The 13,794-nt window shown below is 38.0% G+C and overlaps 1 pseudogene; it reads right to left on the minus strand.

Moving 5' to 3' along the window:
* Window positions 1-3,388: 3,388 nt before the first annotated feature.
* On the minus strand, window positions 3,389-9,103 carry LOC123857653 (peroxisomal membrane protein PMP34-like; annotated as a pseudogene).
* Between the last annotated feature and the right edge of the window lie 4,691 nt (window positions 9,104-13,794).

Consider the following 13,794-nt stretch of genomic DNA (forward strand, 5'->3'; position numbering starts at 1 on the left):
GAGAAGCAGGGACGATGTGGGGCTCGATCCCAGGACTCGAGGATCATGACCTGAGCCAAAGACAGATGCTTAACTGACTGAGCCATCTCGGTGCCCCGATAATGCAAAGTCTTGTTCTCACCCCGTTTTCCCCCATCCAGTTCCCACATTCTGCACAGCAAACTCCCCCATAACCATTTTTATTAGTTTCTTATTTATCCTTCCAGAGTTTGTTTATGCAAATCATATACAACTATATTTTTATTTCATTATGCAAAAGAGAATGTACTATACACTCTGATACCAACCTTGCCTTTTTTCACTTAATAATGTAACCTGATGAATGAACAAAGAAAAAAAAATATATATATATAGAATGGAATACTATTCAGCCATAAAAAAGAAGGAAATCCTACCATTTGGACAACATAGATGGATCCTCGGGGCATTATGCTAAGTGAAATGAGTCAGACAGAGAAAAACAAATACTATATGATCTCATTTATATGTGGAATCTAAAAAAGCAAGTGAACAAACAAATTCATAGAAGCAGAGAACAGATTGCTGGTTGCCACAGGCAAGGGGTGGGGGGGGTGAGGAAAATGGGTGACGGTGGTCAAAAAGTACTAACTTCCAGTCATAAGGTAAACAAGTTCTAGAGATGTATAGCATGGTGACTATAGTTAACAATACTATAATGTATATTTGAAAGTTGCTAAGATCTTACAAGATCTTAAAAGTTCCCATCGCAAGAAAAAAATTGTAACTATATGAGGTGATGGATGTTAACTAAACCTGTTGTGGTGATTATTTGCAATATATACATATATCAAAGTATTATGTTGTACATCTTAAACAAATACATTGTTACACATCAATTACATCTCAATAAAACTGAAGGGTAAAATACAACTTGGGAGATTCTCCCATTCTCAACTTGGAGAATGATTTCAATTTTTTTACAGTTCCAGTCAATTCCACTGTATGAATGTTCCACAATTTATTAAACCAGCCCATGTGGATGGACATTTGTGTTGTTTCCAATCTTTTGCTATTAAAAAACAAAAACACTCTATACTATATGATAGGATAAATACTCAGAGACAGGATTGATAAGTCAAATAGTCTACGTATTAGTAATTTTATATATATATTGCCAAATTGCCTTCCAGTTATACCAATTTTATCCTCATCAGCAATGTAAAAGAATGCCTGTTTCCCCACAGCCTTTCCAAAAGAGTTTTATTAAACTTGGATTTTTGCTACTTTAATAGGTAAAAAATAATATCTCAGTATGGTTTTGATTTGCATTTCTTTTATGACACAGAGCACCTCTTTATTTATATGAATGGACACTTCATACCTTTCTTATGTTTCTATTAGGTGAAGTTTTTTTTGTTTTTTTTTTTGTTTTTTTTTTAAGATTTTATTTATTTATTTGAGAGAGAGAGAATGAGAGACAGAGAGCATGAGAAGGAGGAAGGTCAGAGGGAGAAGCAGACTCCCCGCTGAGCAGGGAGCCCGATGCGGGACTCGATCCCGGGACTCCAGGATCATGACCTGAGCCGAAGGCAGTCGCTCAACCAACTGAGCCACCCAGGCGCCCTATTAGGTGAATAGTTTTTTATACTTGGCTTACAGGAGCACATTATATAGGGAGATTAGCCCTTTCCCTGTAATTTAAATTGCAAAAAGTTTTTTCAGTGGTGTGTTGGTTAATTTCGAACAATGGTCTCTGGGGAAAATAAACCCTGGTTTATAGCATTTGCCAACTTCCATGTTGTAAATGTTCCCACCACAGACACTCTCAAGCTACCAATATTACATCTCTAAATGTGGAGTTGGAAAGAGATGTGCAGTAGCAGACCATTATATAATATCTCCACAGTACAGATATAATAAACGTAAATAACCCCAAGATCATGGATTACAGTAAAATGTAGTTAAACAATTAGAAAGTGATGAGTTTGGAGTATTTCTTACCTTTGTAACATTCTGTGTTTAATTATAATCTTGTCTGACTTAATTTTAAATAATGGCTGTGTTTGATAATCAGCTTTCAAAATTCCTGAAAATTTAATAATCAGCCCCTGGGAGCCAGGGCAGGCCATCTCCAATGCACTGCTGCTATTTATCACATTTGGTTTTTGCCTTTTGACTTCTTCTCAAATGATGTTTTTCACCATACGAATGTTTGATTTTGATGTAGTTTTATTTATCAGTCATACTCTTTGGGTTCAGAATTTTTAATAATGACTGGAAGACCGTCCCCATTCCAAGATTATAAAAGAGTTTTCTCATATTTTCTTCTAATACTTTTATGGCTTCATTTTTACATTTAAAGCTTTAATCCATTTGTTATATATGGGAGGTATGGCTTCTACTTTCATTTTTTCCAGAGGCCTATTCAGTTATCTTGCACCAGATATTGAATGGCTCATCTTTTCCCATCTTTAATAATAATGAATAATAATAAAGCCATCTTATACAATGCAGCTTTCTTGATTTTGATAATCATGGTATTATCATCATTTGAATTAAAAGTTTTAATTATGATTGTATTTTATAAACAGTTTCCCTGTGTCTGCTCATTTGATTCTATAGTGGTAGGTTTGATAAATTATAATAGCTATAATATTTTTATGCCCAGCATACTTTCCCATCCTCTGCCTTCTGAATCCTTTAGGAAATTCTCCCTCCATGTAATGTGATCCCTGAAAAGGCAGTCATCTATGGTATACTGGCCAAATCACTGGTTACACATATGACTTAGGCTGGCCAATCAAAAAATCCCACCACACAGCAATGGCTAGGGTTTAGACATCTGACCTGAGCAAGGCAATATAATCTTCCTGGGACTGATATCTGAATGAGATTTTCTGTTAGAATTGTTAGCTGGGATATACATTTTTTAGATCTTCTTAGCTGACACATAAATTAAAACTGTGTGAGGATAAATCCAAACAAAACCAAGCAGAACTAAGAAATAGAGTCAGAAAGTTCTGAAGGTATCCTTTAGGTCTCTGGATCCAACCTTACCCAAAAGCCAATGCCCCTTGGACATCCAGAATGAAGTCTATAAATTCCCCTTTTCCCCCCACTTACCCTAGTTCAATATGGCCTCTTGTAGTTTACAATCAAAAGAGTTCTAACTCTCTTCAAAAGCTATTATTGTTCCCACATTACAGAGGAAGAAACAGAAGCTAGGAGAAGTTAAATTCAATCACGATAATAATGTGTTTCCCACTCTTAGCTCTTACTTCCTGGTACCCAGTTTGCTAGCGCCTGGGTGGCTCAGTTGGTTGGGCGACTGCCTTCAGCTCAGGTCATGATCCTGGAGTCCTGGGATTGAGTCCCGCATTGGGCTACCTGCTCAGCAGGGAGTCTGCTTCTCCTTCTCCCGCTCCCCCCTCTTGTGCTCTCTTTCTCTCTCTCTCTCTCACTCTCTCTCTCAAATAAATAAATAAAATCTTATAAAAAAAGGTATGAAGGCTGCTTATTATCCTCTAAAATATTCAAGATTCTAAATTGGATCTGTTCTATTACTTCTTAACAGCTTTTCCTGTAGCAAGGTGAAAATCTCCTTGACTTGACTTGACTTCTCAATATCATCAAGGCCTTGGCTTTATCCCTGGTGTCTCTCCCTGAAAAAATGTAAAAGGTCATTATCCAATGACATTATACTCAAATCAGCCCCAGAGCTTCATTTCACATTGGGAGGACAAATTTGGTTTTTTAAAGCTCTTTTATAATTTGGTATTTCTTCATGCTATCTGGAGTAGTGAATAACTAGAAAACAGAAAAATACTGAGTTGGAACAAGCTCCTCTAAAAATTCTCTTTCCTGTGGAACAGTTAACACTTAGAGCTTCACAATTAGAAATTTTTTCCTTTTATCTTAAAATACAGATTTCTGTTAAAATGCAAATAGCCCCTGAAAGTGTTTACACTCAAGTCTTATTCACTATGTACACCTTAATGTGAATTCATTTAGCAGATGATCTCCTTGGAGTATTATTTTTGCTGAGGAAGTAGGAAGCAAAGGAGGATAAGTAGTCAGAGAAGAAGACTGAGAGGAGAGGCAGGGGTACTGTTGACAGGAGGGAGGGGGTGGAAATAACGAGATGGAGACAATTATTAAAGGCTTACCTTCCCAAGTTACTTCTGAGATATGGCTGTGAACCACAGTCAGGGTTGGGACAAACTGATATGACAGCTACCATTAGGAATGAATTGAATCAGACAGGTTCTTTGAGCCCTGAGGGGAGGCTCTAATTTAGCACCAGAACCAGCCATCTCATTACTTTCACATATTCTTCTACTAGATCATTTTTGGCATTGCTCAAAACCCTTCATGAGCTGGAATTAATCTGCATCCAGAAACAGACCCAATCATCTGTAGCATGTAACTGCAGCTGTCCCATACTGTCGGCAAGCACCAGCTCCCTGAGCAATTTACTACCTGGACAGAACATTCCATGAGCTTATCTGTTCTCAACTGTCATCCAATATCCTAGTGGATTCCTCATCTATAAAACTTTAACTCCCCAAACAAGTTCTTATTCCAAGTTTCTTTATGGTGGCTAAGAGTGTCTTTGTTCCCACCATTTTTTGTGATTGCACACACCTTCATTTAGGTCTCATGCCAAGGCCTCTAATGCCCTTTGGTGAAAGTCCAAGTGAAGGCTAAACTATGTTGAAAAAGAGGACATCAGCGAACTGGCAGCTAGGAAGCTCCAAGCTTTCATTCTGCACCCCCAGAAACATTTTTTAAAGGCAGAAATTATCTGAACCAATCTTACTGGAGCTCTGGAAAACACTCAAAGGTTTACAGCCACCAAGCAAACACCCAATCAAAAAAAGAAAGCAATCTTCAAACAGTAAGAAATTTTTGTGGCATTTTTACTCACCCTTGCTCTGCCCCTCCCCAGCATGGCAGTGGTTTTGGCCTTGAAGTGATGGCAGCCTAGTTCCCAGTACTATCCCCCAAATTGGAAGGAGCAGAGAAGACCTTATTTGCAAACTATTGTGTACATCTGTTCTAAATTGTCTGGGGGATACTTGAAGGACTGATGCAAGGAGATTGTTACTGTAATGTCTAACTCAGAAATCATATAGGAAAAGCAGTGGGTACTACTCAAACTTGAAATATGACTACAGTCCCACAGACTTCTGGGGCAAGAGATTACAGGTGGAAACACAAGAGTCTATCTAAGGCCCAAAAGAAAAGCTGGGATGCAACTGAGAAATTAAGTGGAAATTAATATATGGGAGAATTTAGGAAGCAACAAGCACACCCAAGAAAGATGCATGCTTAGAAAAGATCTGAGAAGACCTTAAGCTTTCACCTCAGGCTGATTGCTAGCCTCAGAACAAGCCTAGCTAAGTGTTGCAGGAATGCCCTGGCATAGAACCAATGTGCAAACACTGGAAGAATTCCTGGGATTCACGGAAATCTCTATCAAAATAAAGGCACAGAGACCTCAGTGATCATATATGACAAGGATTATATTAGCCTCTACAAAAATAGTTAGGAAAACACTCAAAAAATACAGACTACTACAGACTTCAACAACAACAACAACAACACACACACACACACACACACACAAAATCAAATCCTGGGGAAGGGGGAGAATGTGATCTCCAGAGATTACCATATTATAATAGCTAAATTCTAATTTTTAGCAAAAAATCACTAGGTATAGATAAAAACAGAAAACATAGCTTATTCAAAGGAACAAAGTAACTTCACAGAAACTATTCCTGAGAAAGCCCAGACATCAGACTTACTAGAGAAACTTAAAATATATTCACAGACATAAAGGGAAACGTGGATAAAGAACTAGTGGAAACCAGGGAAATGATGTACAAAAAAATGAAAATATCAATAGAGACATAAATTATAAAAAGGAACCAAACAAATTCTGGAGGTGAAAATTACAATAATTGAAATGAAAAATTCACTAGAGAGATCCAACAGCAGATTTGAGCAAATAGAATTTTAAAAATCAGGAGACCTGAGAATTAGACAATTGAAATTATGGAGTCTGAGGAGCAGAAACAAAAAGGATGAAGAAAAGTGAACAGAACCGAAGGGACCTGTGGGATACCATGAAACATACCAACATACACATTATGTGAGTCCTAGAAAAGAGAAAGGGGGAAAGATTAAAGAAATAATGGCAACACATCCCAAATTTGATGAAATACATGAATCTACAACTGCCAAGAATACATAATTTTATAACCCCAAGAAGCCCAGTGAATTCCAGGTAGGATAATCTCAAAAAGATCCAACTGAGACACATTATAAGGAAACTGTTCAAAGAAAAAGAGAGAAGCTTGAAAGCAGCAAGAGAAAAGTGAACCATCAGCAAGTACTAGGGATCCTCAATAAGAATATCAACCAATTTCCCACAAGAAAACTTGGAGGCCAAAGGAACATGGAATAAAATGTTTAAAGTGCTGAAAGATAAACACTGTCAACCAAGAATTCTTTTTTTTTTTTTAAAGATTTTATTTACTTATTTGACAGAGAGCGACACAGAGAGAGAGGGAACACAGGCAGGGGGAGTGGGAGAGGGAGAAGCAGGCTTCCCGCTGAGCAGGGAGCCTGATGCGGGGCTCGATCCCAGGACCCTGGGATCAAGACCTGAGCCGAAGGCAGATGCTTAACGACTGAGCCACCTAGGCGCCCCTCAACCAAGAATTCTATAACCATCCAAACTTTCCTGGAAAAATAGAGAAATGAAGATTCCCAGATAAACAAAAGCTGAGGGAATTCACTTTCACTAGATAATGCCTTACAAGAAATGTTAAAGGGAGTCCTTCAAGTTAAAATGAAAGGATGCTACACAGTAACTTGAAGCTACATGAAGAAATAAAGATCTCTGATAAAGGAATTAAGAGAAAAAAATGCATAAAATAATTACAAAGCTATATTACTGGGGCACTGTTTTGGGTCAAATTATGTGCCCCCCCAAATTAATATGTTGAAATTCTAAACCTCTGTACCTCAGAATATGACCTTATTTCTATATAAGGTCATTGCAGATATAATTAGTTAAGATGAGGTTACACTGGAGTAGTGTGGGCCCCTAATCCAATATGACTGATGTCTCTATAGAAAGGGGAAATTTGGAGACGAAGGCAGAGATTGGGGTGATGATTTCTATAAGCCAAAGAACACCAAAGATTATCAGGAGAGCACCAGGAAGTAGGTAAGAGACATGAACAGATTATCTCTCACAGACTCAGGAGGAAGCAATCCTGCTGACATGTTGATCTTGGACTTCTAGCCTCCAGAGATAACTTCTAGCCTCTGTGAGATAACAAATTTCTCCTATTTAAACCACCCAATTCCAGTAACTTGTTAGAGCAGCACTAGGGAACTAATATAGGCACATAATATATAAAAATGTAACTTGTTACATCAATAACATAAAGTTGGGTGGGGAGGAGGATACAGCTGTACAGAAGTGGAGTTTTGTATGCTATTGAAATTAAGTTGGTATCAATTCAAATTAGGTAGCTATAACTTCAGAATGTTATATGCAATTATAATTGTAACCACAAAAATATAACTATTGAATGCATACAAAAGGAAATAAGAAGAGAAACAAAATATGTCACTACCAAAAATCAAGAAAACTACAAAAGAAAGCAGTAATGGAGAAAATGAGGAACAAAAAGCTATAAGACATAAAAAAACCAAATAGCAAAATTACAGAAGTTCTTTTTTTTTTTTTTCAGGTTTTCAATAATGGGTTTTTTTGTATGACCATTAGACTAACCTCCTCCACAAAATTCAACCAACCATCATAAAAATTAAGTTGTGGACAGGTCCTGCTGGCTATATTCCATGTTTACCCTTAGATGCTTTTCCAGCCAATGAGGGTAAAATTCACGGTGCACACACAAAAATAAAAAGAGAATCACTTCCCTTCACACAGAAGGAACGCCCCATCCTGAGCATCTTTCTGCACTTTGCAGTGTGAGGTGTCTCAGTGCTTGTGGGTACTCTTCAGCCCCATAACTGTGAAGGTAGCAGCCATCAGTTTCTCATAAACCAGGACCATGAGAGCAGCAGTGAGGACTGTCTGTAGCAGTTTGGCTTCAAGGCCTTTGTAGAGTCCCATGATTCCAAAATGCTTTACTCGTTGGTGAAGAAGATAGAGAACATTCCGAAGACTCCCCAATGTTCTGTTTTCTGGGTTTAGTCTGTGACGTCCAAACCTCAGAATTGACTGTACCGTCTGCATAGGCTGGTGATGGTGGTAGCAATCGCTTTGGATATTGCACCAATGATGATGAACACACCCAAAGAAGAAAGCTTCACTCGTTACTTTAGAAGCTGCCTTTTTAAACCTTCATAGAACATGAACTGGATGGCAGGATTGAAGACCAACAGCAAGGAAGGAAATGTGCCATTCCATAAAGCCAAGTTTCCTTCATCTCGAATGATCTGGTGAAAAGCATCAATAATACCTTTGCATTTGGTTGGTACAATGTCTTCATTCCTAAATTTTGCCCCTTGCAGCTTTAGTCTGGTGTTTACCACCCAGAGTGGAGTTGTTAGCAACACATTCACCACTCCTGCAACAAATCCAACTACTAGATCTTTTCCAGTAGTAGAACGTTGACGTTTGACCCAGACTGCTTTGAGACTATTAAAAGTGTAGAAATAGACAAAACTGGAGCAGCAGAGACTAGAAATAACTGGAAACCACCCTCGATATGGTGCCAGGAGGCCTTCTCCCTTAATGTTCTCGAGGAGCACCATGTGTGTAGTTTTGGACTTTCTTTTCTCAACAACTTGAAGTCGGAGTTGAGCTGTATCCAAGGGAAAAAATACTGTCATTGCTGTCACACTTCCCATGGCTCCAGCCACAGCATGGACCAGGCTTTCGTAGGACAGCACAGAGGCCATTGCTGTGGCTCCCCACAGACCTAGCAACACTTCTCCCTCAGGTCGCAGCTAGCGGAGAGGAAAGAAGTGCCAGAGCCCGGGTCGTGAGCGTCACAGACCCCACCTTCTCAGGCCCCAGAAGTAAGTTCTTTATTATCAATAATTACTTTATTTTTTCTTCCAAGTTTTTATTTAAACGCCAGTTAGATAACGTACAGTGTAATAATAGTTTCAGGTGTAGGATTTAGTGATCCATCACTTATCAGTAATTACTTTAGATGTAAATGGATTAAACTGTCCAATCAAAAGGCAGAGATTGGCAGAACTGATTTAAAAACATGATCCAACTATATACTGTCTACCAGAGACTCACTAGATCCAAAGACACAAATGGCCTGAAAGTGAAAGGGTGGAAGAAGATATCCCAAGCAAACAATAATCAAAAGAGAACTAGGATGGCTATAATAATATCAGGCAAAGTAGAAATGAAGTTAAAGACTGTTACAAGAGACAAATAAGGACATTATATCTTTTTTAAATTAATTTATTTATTTGAGAGAGCAAGAGAGAGCGTACATGAGTGGTAGGGGCAGGAGGAGAGAGAATCTCAAGCAGACTTCCTGCTGAGTGCAGAGCCTGACAGGGGTTTGATCCCAGGACTCTGAGATCATGACCTGAGCCAAAACCAAGAGTCAGATGCTTAACTGACAGAGCCACCCAGGTGCCCCAGGACATTATATCTTGATAGAAGGGTCAATTCATCAAAAAGATATAACAAATATAAGCATATATACAATAACCAGCAGAACCAAATATACATATAAATATATATATATTCCAAACAATTCTTAATAAATTTTAAAAAATTGAAATTGTGCAATGCATCTTCTTATCAAAATAGAATGAAACTAGAAATCAAAAACAGGAGGAAAGTTTAAAAAATCAAAAATATGTGGAAATTAAAGAACATACTCTTTTCTTTTTATGATTTATTTATTTGGGGGAGAGAGAGAGAGCAAGTGAGCATGAGTGGGAGGGAGAGAGAATCTCAAGCGGACCCCCCACTAAGCATGGAGACCTACATGGGGCTTGATCTCACAACCTGGAGATCATGACCTGAGCTGAAACCAAGAGTGGTATGCTTAACCAATTGCACCACCCAGCCTCCCCTAGCACAGACCCCTACATGGGGCTCAATCTCATGACCCTGAGATCATGACCTGAACGAAACCAAGATTCGGATGCTTAACCAACTGCAACACCCAGGCTCCCCTAAAGAACATACTTTTTTTTAAAGATTTTATTTATTTATTTGTCAGAGAGAGAGAGAACAAGCAGAGGGAGCAGCAGGCAGAGGGAGAAGCAGGCTCCCCGCTAAGCAAGGAGCCCGATGCGGGAAGCAATCCCAGGACCCTGGGATCATGACCTGAGCTGAAGGCAGACGCTTAACCAACTGAGCCACCCAGATGTCCCAAAGAACATACTCTTAAACAACTAATGAGTTAGAGAAGAAATCACAAGTGAAATTAGAAAATACCTTGGTAAAAACGAAAATGAAAACACAACGTATCAAAATTTATGGGAGGTAGCAAAAGCAGTTCTAACAGGGAAATTTACAACTATAAAAACATATTTTAAAAAAGAAGAATATCAAAATCAATAACCTAACTTTACACCTTAGGAAACTAGAAAAAGACAGAGAAACCCAACATCTGCAGAAGGAAGGAAATAATAAAGATTGAGATGGAGATAAATAAAATGGGAATAGTAAAGCAAAGAAAATCAACTAAACCAAAATTGGTTCTTTGAAAAGCTCAAAAAAATTGACAACTCTTTAGCGAGATTGGCTAAGGAAAAAAGAGAGAAAACTCAAATTACTAAATAAGAAAAAAAAGTGGGGATATTACTACTGATTTTAAAGAAATAAAATTAATCATGAGAGAATACTATGAATAATTGTATGCCAACATGCTGGATAATCTAGATGAAGTGGACAAATCCCTAGAAACACACAACCTACCAAAACTGACTCATGAAGAAAGAGAAAAATCTGGATAGACCGAAAACTAGTAAGAGTATTGAGTCAGGAATCAAAAACTCTCAACAACAACAACAAAATCACAGGATCAGAAGGTTCACTAGTGAATTCTACTAAACACTTAGGAAGAATTAACACCAGTCCTTTTCAAATTGTTCAAAAAAGAATTGAAGAGGAGGGAATACTTCCTAACTCATTCTATGAGGCTATCATTACCCTAATACCAAAGCCAAACAAAGATACTACCAGAAAACTACAGGCCAACATCCCTTATGAATATTGATGCAGAAATCCTCAACAAACTACTAGCAAACCAAATTCCACAGGATTATATACCATGACCAAGTGGGTTTTATTCCCAGGATGTAAGGACAGTTCAACACACGAAAATCAACCAATGTAAAATACAATATCAATAGAAGTAATAGAATGAAGGGGGGGAACACAACTGATGCAAAGAAAGTATGACAAAATTCAATATCCTTTTGTGATAAAAGAATCAATGAACTAGGAATAGAAAAAAATTTATTCAACATGATAAAGCCCATATATGGAAAATCCACAGCTAATATACTCAGTGTTGAAAGCCTTTCCTCTAAGATCAGGAACAAGACAAGGATGCCTACTTCTTTTTTTTTTTTTAAGATTTTATTTATTTATTTGACAGAGAGAGACACCGCGAGAGAGGGAACACAAGCAGGCAGAGTGGGAGAGGGAGAAGCAGGCTTCCTGCCGAGTAGGGAGCCTGATGTGGGGCTTGATCCCAGGACCCCAAGATCATGACCTGAACCAAAGGCAGTCGCTTAACCAACTGTGCCACCCAGGCGCCCCTAGGATGCCTACTTCTTGCCACTTCTATTCAAAATAGTATTGGAAGTTCTAGCCAGAGTAACTAGGCAAAGAAGAAGAAGGTGGGGGGAGGAAGATGAAGAAGAAGAGGAGGAGGGGGATGGGGAGGAAGATGAAGATGAAGAAGGACGAGGAGGAAGAGGAAGATGGAGAAGAAGAGGAGGAGGAGGAAGGGAGAAAGAAAAGAAAGAAAGGAAGGAAGGAAGGAAGGAAGGAAGGAAGGAAGGAAGGAAGGAAGGAAGGAAAAAGAAAGAAAGAAAGAAAGAAAGAAAGAAAGAAAGAAAGAAAGAAAGAAAGAAAGAAAGAAAGAAAGAAAGAAAGAAAGAGAAAAGAAAAGAAAGGAGAGAGGAAAGATATCCAAATTGGGGGAAAAAAAGGTAAAATTATCTGTGTTCACTGTCAACAAGATCTTATATGAAGAAACGTTAAAGATTCTACATATACACACACACTTAAAACTAATAAACAAATTCAGAAAACTTACAGGATACAAAACCAACACTCACAAAGGGTGCATTTCTATACAATAGCAACAAACGATCTAAAAAGAAAATTCCATTTACAATAGCACCAAAAAGAATAAAATGTTTAGAAATAAACTTAACCAAGGAGGCAAAAGAAGTGTGCACTTACAACTATGTTCCTGAAAGAAATCAAAGACAGAAATAAATGGAAAGACATCCCACATTTATGGACTGGAAGACTTAATATTATTTTTTTTTTGAATCTATCTTATTTTTATATTTATTTTTGTTTTATTCTTATGTTAATCCCCATACATTACATCATTAGTTCTAGATGAAGTGTTCCATGATTCATTGTTTGTGCATAACACCCAGTGCTCCATGCAGAATGTGCCCTCCTCAATACCCACCACCAGGCTAACCCATCCTCCTACCCCCCTCCCCTCTAGAACCCTCAGTTTGTTTTTCAGAGTCCATCGGAAAGACTTAATATTATTAAGATATCAATACTACCAAAAAGCAATCTACAGATTCAATGATATTCCTATCAAAATCCCAATGACATCTTTGCAGAAATAGAAAAATCCATTCTAAAATTCACATAGACTCTCAAGGGAGCCCAAACAGCTAAAACAATGTTAAAAAGAAAAAATGAAGTTGGAAGACTCACACTTCTTGATTTTAAAACTCACTATAAAGCCATAGTAATCAAAACAGTGTGGTACTGGCATAAATACAAACATATAGAATAGAGACCCCAGAAATAAAACCTCACATACATAGTCAAATGATTTTCAACAGGGGTGCCAAGACTATTTCATGGAGAAAGGGCAGTCTTTCAACAAATGGTGCTGAGGGGTGCCTGGGTGGCTCAGTCATTAAGCGTCTGCCTTCGGCTCAGGTCATGATCCCAGGGTCCTGGGACTGAGCCCCACATCGGGCTCCCTGCTCGGCGGGAAGCCTGCTTCTCCCTCTCCCACTCCCCCTGCTTGTGTTCCCTCTCTCACTGTGTCTCTCTCTATCAAATAAATAAATAAAATCTTTAAAAAAAAATCGTGCTGAGAAAGCTGGATATCCATATGCAAAAGAATGAGGTTGGACCCTTATCTTACATCATACGTGAAAACTAACTCAGATTGGATCAAAGACCTAAACATAAAAGCTGAAACAAAAAAACTTAGAAAGCGATATAGAAAAAAGCTCATGACATTGGATTTGGCAATGATTTCTTGACTAAGACACTAAAAACAGGTAACAACAATAAAAATTACATAAATTGGACTTCATAACAATTAAAAACTTTTGTGAATCAAAGGACACTATTAAGAGAATGAAAGGGTAACTCCCCAAAAGAGAGAAAATATTTGCCGATCATATATCTTATATCCAGAATATATAAAGAACTCCTACAACTCAACAAAAACAAACAAACCAATCTAAAAAGAGGCAAAAGACTTGAAAAGATATTTATCCAAAGAAGATATATGTGCCAACAAGCACATGTAAAGTGCTTAATGTCACTAATCATTTGGGAAATGCAAATTGAAACCACAA

The sequence above is a fragment of the Mirounga angustirostris genome, unplaced genomic scaffold (assembly GCF_029215605.1).
Source record: "Mirounga angustirostris isolate CCGP_5_RB_7025 unplaced genomic scaffold, mMirAng1.0.hap1 SCAF_13, whole genome shotgun sequence".
Taxonomy (NCBI): Eukaryota; Metazoa; Chordata; class Mammalia; order Carnivora; family Phocidae; genus Mirounga; species Mirounga angustirostris.